The sequence below is a fragment of the Alosa sapidissima genome, chromosome 6, assembly GCF_018492685.1.
Source record: "Alosa sapidissima isolate fAloSap1 chromosome 6, fAloSap1.pri, whole genome shotgun sequence".
Classification (NCBI taxonomy): domain Eukaryota; kingdom Metazoa; phylum Chordata; class Actinopteri; order Clupeiformes; family Clupeidae; genus Alosa; species Alosa sapidissima.
In genome coordinates, this window is record NC_055962.1 from 14,733,831 (window position 1) to 14,743,667 (window position 9,837).

The following is a 9,837-nucleotide window of genomic DNA, read 5'->3' on the forward strand; positions in this document are numbered from 1 at the left end:
TGCAAGAGGTGCAGGTAGAGATTTGAGTTTGCGTTAACAGAGCATCCACTTTCAGAGGAACATTATGGAAACACTGTAAAGTGTTGTAAAGCCTACATTTAAAGCTACTGAATATCCTTGTTTTCAAAACATGTTGGTCTAAAAGCCTTTAGAAAAATGTCTGTAATTCAGCTGCAAATCATTTCGCGACCCCTCTGATATTTTCTTGACCCCCAGTTTAAGAACCACTGTTGTAGGCTACTGTATTGCTGACCTCTTACTACCCACTGTAGTGCACATAATTACACACACACACACACACACACTGTGTACATCAGACTGGAATCTCTAGAATAGTGGAACTTCTCTCTGCAGGTTGTCTAATCTCTTCCATAAGCCTGCGGGTGCTTGAGCTGTTGTTTTCCCATCTGGGATATCACATTTTCCTGCCATTATGAGCTTGGAGTAAAGCATCACAGAGAGCGTCATGGTTTGCTCCACTCTTCCTTTTTTCTGTGTATAAGGGAGGCTTGTTGAGTGTGGTCTTTCCATCCAGTTGTTAGGGGGATGGCACTCTTCCCCAGTCTTTGCCCATATGTCTCTCATTTCACATGTAAATCCCAGTGGAAAGAAAGCAACGTTGTCCCTCTGTTTTTTCTTATTTGGACACAGTGAAAAAGAGGGATGTTTCTGTTTCCACAGGCAGGGAATGCCCTTTGCTGCTGTTACCCTTTGCTGCTGTTGCCCAGAGTGAAGGGGTCTTTTAGAGTTTCTGACCCACAGCGTTGGTTGCTGTTTGCTTTGTTTGTTTACCCCTGAGTATGCTTTATTTAGAGCAGTGTTTTGGGCTATTTCAGGACATCACCCATTTCCAGCAGATGTGTATAACCTCTGTTTAGGTAAAACAAGTCAAGTCAAGTCAAAACTCAGTCAAGTTGCCCAATCAGTAGTTTATGTTTCACCAGTTAGTGTGTTCATTGCACCTTTTAGGTGTGTGTTTATTTCTGTTCTGCGCTGTGTAAACTATAATAGTTTCCAACTGCCCTGGCAGTAGCCCGAATAAGGTAACTCTAGTCAGGATGGTGGCCAGGAGAAGGCTGTTGGTAGTCACAATTACAATGGGTTGTGTAAACAGAGTTTCTGAGAACAGAGAACTTTTCCCTTCCTTTTCTCTACACTGATATCAAACAACACTGCAAACAACACTCCCAGAGACTTCACAATGCACACTTACACCAATAAGCACACATTCCCAAAGACTCTCTATCTACTTCCCCCTCTTCTTATGTTTTGGTTACATACACAAATACACACACACAAACACACACACACACACACACACACACAAAAGAGAGTTCCTCCACAGAACTGTATTTTTGCCTTGATGGAGTGGGGTTGGGTGGGGTGTTAAGTCTTATCTAGATAGATGGACATGGAGTAAGATGCTCCTCCTGCCTTATTAGGCTGTGCTGTGTGGAAATTCTACTACCATTCCTCTGTCTAGGCACATTCTCTCCAGCCGGTCTGGTCAGCCCACTAGATCATATGGAGCAAGACTTTTTGGAGCTGTCTGGTCTCTGGTATCACATTGTGAGGAAGATCCAGATCAAACTCCTCAGAGTCTAATGTCATGATGAAAATAATGTGTGAGTGCACGACTGCACGTGGAATGTTATTACAGGTGTAAACTTCTGAGGGTAAAAGAGAGCGCTTCGATATCAATGCAGTTTCAGACGAAAAAAGAAAAAAGTCTTTCCTGAGGCCATCCTTAAAAATATTTTTGTTTGCAGTAACAGCCAAAAAAAAATAAAAATGGGTCGGTAGGTAGGTCAATATTTTTTTTTTCAAGATTCAAAGTAAAAAAAAAAGTAAAATTTTGGTCATGGTGATTACGTAGGAATGAATTTACACAAATGTGCATATCGTGACGTAACTGACTGGGTCTTCAACCCGTGCCTTCAGGCGCACCATTGCAAACCTCATTCTGATGCAGGTTATATAGACCAGCCTTTCTCAAACTTCTTTGACCTGAGGCCCGGTCATGGCAGACTTTTGGGTCATAGGGCTCATCTACATGTACCCAGAAAGAAGGCTACAATAGCTCTTGGCCACGTTATATTGAAATTTGACTATACAATACTCAATGCTATACAGTGTATTATACAGTCTCTGTTCTGTTTCTAAGGAAGTTCCAAAAAACAACGTCGTTCTATTAAGTTTCGTTAAATAAATAAATAGCCTTCCAACAGGTTTAAGCGGAGCTTTGATACCAACGTTATCGATTAGTTTCAGTTTCTCTCGCGCAGACGCGCATTGAATGAATGCTCATACCACCACTTAATTGTAGGGCTCCATGTTTAATGACATCGATAGCAGAAACGTTTGTTTTCTTTTTTCGTCGATCCGCGGTTTCTTGATCAACTGCGCAGCAAATTATCAGATGAAGCACCGGGCCTAATTTCACTCCACGACTCCGCGGACCAGCAGTCTCCATGTTGCGGACCCATATTTTGAGAAATGCTGAATAGACCACAACCAATTTCAATACTCCGACACGGTCACCGTTAGACTAGGGCGAGAAGGGATGAGAAAAGATCTGGCCACAGTTCTTCCAGAACTTCGTGCCAAGTAAAAGCGTCATCAGTTTGTGTGAATGAAACGAAGCGTAGGCCATAGTGTGACATGCGTAAAACCAATGGTGTAGAGATGACGCCACAGGTTTTTTTTTTTAAGTGAGCCACGTTTGCATGTAGGCAATTTATATTCACAATACTTGGGCCTACTAAAAGAAATATTATTTTATTGCATTTGTATTGGTTGTTTAGAGTAAAAAAAAAACAATCGGTCGGTATTAACGCAAGTTTACAACCGGCAAGTCGGTCGGACTAAAAGGGGAAAAAAATAAATATTTGGGTCGGTTCTAAATTGACAGGGTCGGTCGGGTTACGGCAAACGAAAATATTTTTAAGGATGGCCTGAGGTTAGGTATTAGGGCAAGGCCTCTAAGGTTATGGGAGAAGAAGTCATATAAGAGCATGCTTACCCGACACTGCATTTGTCATAGGTGAATAGGTATGTCAGCTAAGATAGGTGTTGTGAATGTAGAAGAAACAAATAACCCGCCTAAGACATAGATATCATTGTGAGGTACTGAGATTTGTGAAGCCAATCAGGACGTCTCAAACAAACAAAATGTTCACTACTATTGACACTCAGTGTCACAGGCTGACCAGGTTTTCACATTACATTGTACTAGTAGATACTGGCCAGGAAGTATTTGGAGAAGTTATTCTTATTTGGTTGACCTCTGTGGTTTCAGTGGACAGCAAACAGAACAGGCAGCATGACTGAAAGAATGTGTCATAGTCAAAGAATGCGGCTGTTTTATCATGGTAGTTAATTATTATTACAGAGTTTTAATTGAATTCAGGAAGGGTTGCTCCGCCCCTTGTCTAGTGTGAAGAAAGGACTGCCCATGGAAATGAGCCAGTTTACATAGACCAGTGAACCAGTGGAAACTGTATTGTGTGTGTGTGTTTGATTATATTAAAGTCCTCTTTTGACTTTTGGTGAAAATGTTCCTTTCATCACTAGTCCCAGATAGGATATCAGGGCTGAAGAACCTGTTCCTATATTGCAAGATACACTATCTTACATCCCCAAGGACATGTAAAGGAGGGTTTTCGCTTAAGTCATTTAAACAAATCAACTAGAAGGACCTCTGCTCTGCCAAGACCAAAATTCCTCTCTTGCAATGTCACAGAAAGTGACAAAAAATTATCTGCTACAAAATATGGGTTCTTCTGTGACCCATGGCACAGCTTTCCACCAAGTCTCATGAAAATCATCGTCTTAGATTTTGCATAATCATGCTGACAAACAGAGCAAATAACCTGTAACAGGCAAATAACCGGTAATGATAAAATAACTTTCTTGGCAGAGGTAAAAATATTCTCATTCAAAACCAGTGATGAGCTATCAACATTCATATCTGATGTTAGATTCAGGCAGCCGTCAGTCATTCTTATTCAAATTGGCTAACCGCACTGGCAAAAGCCTGAAGCTGTATTCATCTGACTTCTCCACTGGCACAAGCCTGAAGCTGTATTGATCTGACTTCTCCACTGGCACAAGCCTGAAGCTGTATTCATCTGACTTCTCCACTTCTGCTTATGGGGCCACGTGATTATGTAACCTCCATTCAGCACACAGTGTGGCGGACCTCTGTTGTTGACTCTTTTTTTCCCCCATTTCTGTCTTTGGTGGTGGTTGTGTGTGTGTGTGTGCTTGTATGTGTGTGTGTGCTTGTATGTGTGTGTGTGTGTGTGTGTTATACTGTAACTCTTCAAAATATGAATTCCAACACAAGTTCCCACATGCTTTCTCCCTGGGCTTCTCGGGGCTGGAGCCTCCAGAGGCAGAGTCCTCCTGTGTGACGGGCAGTCCTGCTCACGGCTCACTTTGATGTCACTACCTGGTCATCTTATTTACCCCAGACATACCCATGTGGCTTACGGAGCATTAGGTCAGCGAGAATTGGATCACAGTCGCAGGCTGTCTCCGAGGTCTTAAGTGCCATGCTGTTGTTTAGGCGAGGAAATAGGGGAGGGAGGGACACAAAACAACAACAACAACAACAACGGCCATTACAGTAATGACAGCGGCAAGGACTAGATGCTGTACATCCTGTGCAGGAGGTTGGACAGGACTTATGATGTGGCTAGTCTGAGCTATGCTAAGCATGTCAGCAGTTTTCATTTGAATTTCTTTCCGTTTTTAATTTTAATTAATTGTGCATGTTCACCAGGATGACTAGGGTAGTGAGTGTGGGGCATTGTGGGAGGTCCTCTAGAAAGAGTCTTACCTTCCTGTGGCTTGCGGGCAAGAATGATTGCAGCTATAATGGCAGGGTGATTTGGCTGATAGTGGCACAGACTTAGATAGATAGATAGATAGATAGATAGATAGATAGATAGATACTTTATTGATCGTCAAGGGGAAATTCAAGACTTGCCCTGTCAGCGCGTCTATCCTCCAGACATATAGACCCAAATACAGAAATCCAGTCCAAATAGTCTTTGAATATTGAGATCTGCGCATGTAGTGCAAGTATTATGTAATAGACAATGGCATTAGATATAGAATATGAATATGTACAGATGGTTACAGTAATGATTTTAATGTTTTGATGAATGTTTACTAATGGTGTAGAAAGAAGCATAATCACAAAACGCAACAATGGTCCGATTGGCAGTTCACTGTGCAAACAGTGTGTTGTTGTTTCTAAACAGCATGGACATTGCCGTGAGGAAGAAACAGTGCTTTCACACACTAATTTCTTCCAGAGTCAATGTTGTCGTCCACAGAGAATTGGTTATCTTTAGAAGGTGCTCTCATATTGCTATTGTTCTGTAACAGTTTGAGACTTTTGTCCAGAAGCTTATTTTTAGAGAATGAGAAGAGAGAACTTCCTCCTATAGAGTACCTCCCAGAATTGTTTTGCCGGACAGCTTTGTGAACCTAAATCTCTCTCTGACCGGTTGGTACAAAGAATGAGCTGATCTGACATGGGAGAAGCTGGTAGAATTGGAGTCCTACCGGAAGGAGAGACAACAGTTTTTGTTGTTGCACACAATGAATGGCGTGTGTGAGAGAGTGTCCCTCGCTACTCATTATGCTGGTAAACAATTATTCCAGAGAATTCTGTTGACCAACTTGACTGCATTGCCAGACACATTTGCCCAGGCATTTCATTGCCTTAGGAAAGAAAGACATATTTTTTTAAAAAGCCCCATCGCTTACATTTGTGGAAAACAGAGTCTTGGAAATAGTTGCTGCTAATGGAATTCTGCCACTAGGCAGGAAAGAAGCCTGGTCCCAGATACCGTTTGCACCACAGCGTTCCCAGAGGATGCTAGGAATTAGCTGGATGGGATTTAAAAAAAAAATCAAATTCACATCCTGTCTTGATATGAATGTGATATAAATGTGATGTGAAATTTTTACACAATTCTATCGAAGAAGTTTGATCTCTTCCTAATGTCTAACCATTACTTCTTTTTCATGTGCCTGGTCTATTTGATTGTGTGCTGTGTGATGGGCACACCAGATAGTGTACAGTGGCACTCAGCAGCACTCTAATTGAAAAAAAAGGATTGTTTCCCACTGGTCAGATCCCCCCAAAAGCGCATGGATGCATCACACCGCGTGTTTCACTGACCAGACGCTGATGTGTAAATAGCGCTGTGGGCGGACGAGTGCAACCAGGCCTGGTGTATGGCAGCCAGTGCAGTACAGTACTGCGTGTGGTCTGTGGCTTTGAAGAGGAAATCAGATCATCCGTCCGTCTAGGCACCAGATGAAAGCAAGCACTGTTGTTTCCTCAACCTTGCGCTATTTGGCTTACTGCAAAGCCTGTTGTTTTTTATTTCCACAGTGTAGGGAGGAAACCTGAGGACTAAGCTTGCCATTGCACCACAAGGTGTTTGTACACATGGGTGTTCACCTTATAACCCTAATATGATAAAGTCTTTGGGAAAATAAGACATTTATTTTATAAATTATTTTATTATTTTATTACCTAACAAGATCGGTGCAAGTGAGACATTTCTTATGACGTTTTTTGTTGCCGGCAGTTGTTGCATAACTTTTTGAGCTGTTCATGTGCTCTCAGTAATGTGAGTTGTATATTTGTTGTGGGACAGACCTCCACCACACTCTACCCCCAACCCCACCCCAGCCCACCTTGACAACTGACCACACACGCGTAGCCGAACACTGTGACCACCAGGGCTATATTTGTACCTGTGCCTAGAACTCGCGGTCTGAGGCGTTTTGTGAGGGAGTTTGAACTACTGTCTCCACTTCACACTTCGCCTACCCACCTAGCAAAAGCGAGTGACAGTGCTGAGCTGAGTGACAACGCACTGACAGGTCCTCACACACACTCTCCGTGCACTGCACCGACCTTTCCGCTGATACCTCATGCAGTCCTACATGCAGGGCTGAGTCTCGGCACAGGAAAAGAACTTGAGCGTCCCATCATCTCTGGCATGTGTAAGCTGGAAAGGATGATCTTTTTTTTTCTGTTTTTTTTTTTTCTGGCTTTCAGTGAGGCAGGATTTTATTGTTTGACTTTCCATGCATTTGAGCCTATGAAAGATCTCTCACACACACACACACACACACACACTTTAAGAGTCAGGCATTATAGCCTTTGAAAGAGCCCATCTCCAGTCAGAATCAGGACCCCGTCAAAGCCTACACTGGCATGTGGTTTTCGCTATCTTTCTTTCTCTTTCTCTCACACACACACGCACACTCTCTCTCTCTTTCTTGCTCTCACTCACACACACAAACACACACACACTCTCTTTCTTTTTTATCTATCACTCTCATTCTCTCTGTTCCTTGTTGTTTTTGTCTCAGATTAAAACGATGTACCTAATAGAATGGAGTGCACTGAGGCGGGTGCAACCCAGACAGAGGGCGAGTTGAAAGAGGATGGAAGATTTTGTGAATAAAGATTGTGTGTAGATCTAGTCAGGCAGGCCACCCGTAGAGGAAAGAGGATGAACTGGATTATAAACGCAATCAGAAATGCCCTTGTTTTACGTGGGAGTCATCCCCCCCCCCCCCCCCCCCCGCCCCCCGATATCCTCAAAAAATTGGATTTGGTCCACGAGTACAGGTTGGTTTAAGCCTCATCATAGGCGCATGGGTGTTCATGCAGACAATCTCTCTCTCTTTCACAAACACACACACACACACACACACACACACAGAGTTATTGCTGTGGTCATCCACTTTCCCAGTATTTATAGACATGAAAAAAAGGATATAGGCTGGGATGACTCGATCTCTGCCTAACATCAGGGTCCACTGGCTGGGTTCATTAGAAACTAGCAGTTCTTCAGCATATTTCCTCAGACAATAAATACATATCAAAATATAAATACAAATCTTTCCATCTCACACTTGGTCATGAGATGACATGTGTATGCAAATGCACGTGTGAGTGGTTACAAAGCCCTTTATTCTGTTTAAATGCAGAGGTGAGTGCTGGTGAGCTTATCACTGGTTTGTTAAGCAAACGTTCTATGACTGTGTGGATGTCTGCCATCTGGAGTAGTTATCGGTTAATCCTTCCTCTTAATCAAGGCATCGTGTCTTCAAATCTTGCTTAGTTATACAGCACAGGAAGTCCGAGAGAGAGCCTCTCTCTATTTCACTTGTTCTGTCACAATCTCCAATTCTCATTTTGTCTCTCTTTCTCTCTCTTTCTTTCTTTCTTACTTTCTTTCTTTCTTTCTTTCTCTCTCTCTCTCTTTCTTTCTTTCTTTCTTTCTCTTTCTTTCTTTCTTTCTTTCTTTCTCTCTCTCTCTCTCTCTCTCTCTCTCTCACAGTTTTTGCTCTTCTCTTTTCTCTCGCTCCCTCCATCGCACAGCAGATGTGAGGGTGCAGCTTGGCTCGGCTCGGCCTCACCTGTGCCATCTCATTAAAGCAGCTCCGCTCAGTGCACTGTGAGCACTGACGAGTGAGAAAGAACCAGAGCAGCAGAGAGAGACAGAAAGAGCAAGAGAGAGAGAGGCAGGGAGAGATTAAGAGAGAGAGAGGGCCTTTCTGTCTGTCTCTCGGCCATTCTCAACAATATTGCACCGGGCGTTCCTGTTCCTTTTCGCTGCCATGCCTCACGCTTCTCTCATTCTTTTCTGGCACTTCTCTCATCTCAATCAGCCCATTTCACAAGATGGGGCCGCTGTGTAAATCAACTTCCTGTGGAACAGCACTGTCCCATAGACAGCAAAAGAAAAGTCCACAGGAAAGACAAAAGCAGGAAGACGTTTTACCCTGCCAATTAAAGGAGAATTCCGGTGTGATATTGACCTAAAGTGTGTTGAAACATGATACCGAGTGTGAACGTATGTCTCATAGCCCATCTCGGCTTGTCCCCTGCACTCCAAAATCTGGCGCTAGTTAGCCGATGCTACCAACAGCTTTTTCAATGATGGTGCTTCGGCATCGGGCTAGCCATGCAAATAAATCACTGTTTTCATGTTCATGTTTCAACACACTTTAGGTCAATATCACACTGGAATTCTCCTTTAAAGCCTCATTAACATCAAGGCCGGACACCTGGACACTGTGAAATTGGTCTATCAGTCAGTCAGGAAGCAATGTGTTTTCCCATCATGCCGAGGGTATAGCGAGTTCACTGTTAATTGAGGACGCGCTCATAATGATGATGGGGGGGGGGGGGGGTGGCTTCTCTCCAGGGCATACACAGCTTGAACGTGCCTGGGTTGCTCCGACGGCGAGCACCACTAGTGAAATGTTAGACCAGTCTGACAGCACGTCAACGCCGAGTATGGGAGGACATTTTCCTCTCTTTGATTTGTGTGTGGAGCTGCAGTGAAACTACTTTCTCAGACACATTCTCAGCATTTTTCACCTCCTCCGTAAATAAATATAGTGCGTTGGCTGGCAACTGACCAGACAATCTTGGCTCATTCCTAGAAGGCAGAGAGCGTTTCTCAGAGAGAACCCCAATTCAGCATTCAAGTGCAGTTCAGCAAAGCTGCCCCCTCCAGGCGTTTGTAGACGAGTATTTTCAGCTCCTGCCTGAGAAACACTCTCTTTTACTGTCCTGCACTGCTCCATGTCAGGCCGGGCCTCTTCTGTATGCTAATCCAGGAAGACATGATGAAGCGTGATCGTTGGTCCTGGGGCAGACCCAAAGACCCAGGCTGACGGAGTCAAATCAGTCCAGAAAAGGGCTTCCTATAGGAGACATCCTGGTGAATGCTCCCATGCATGTCGTGCTGAATCATCTCCCTAATCCATGTGTCTATGCCATGT

General features: G+C 43.6%; 1 protein-coding gene across 5 annotated transcripts in view; it reads left to right on the plus strand.

Moving 5' to 3' along the window:
• Nucleotides 1–9,837, plus strand: part of map3k5 (mitogen-activated protein kinase kinase kinase 5) — a 64,672-nt gene that overhangs the window by 2,622 nt on the left and 52,213 nt on the right. The window lies entirely within an intron of this gene.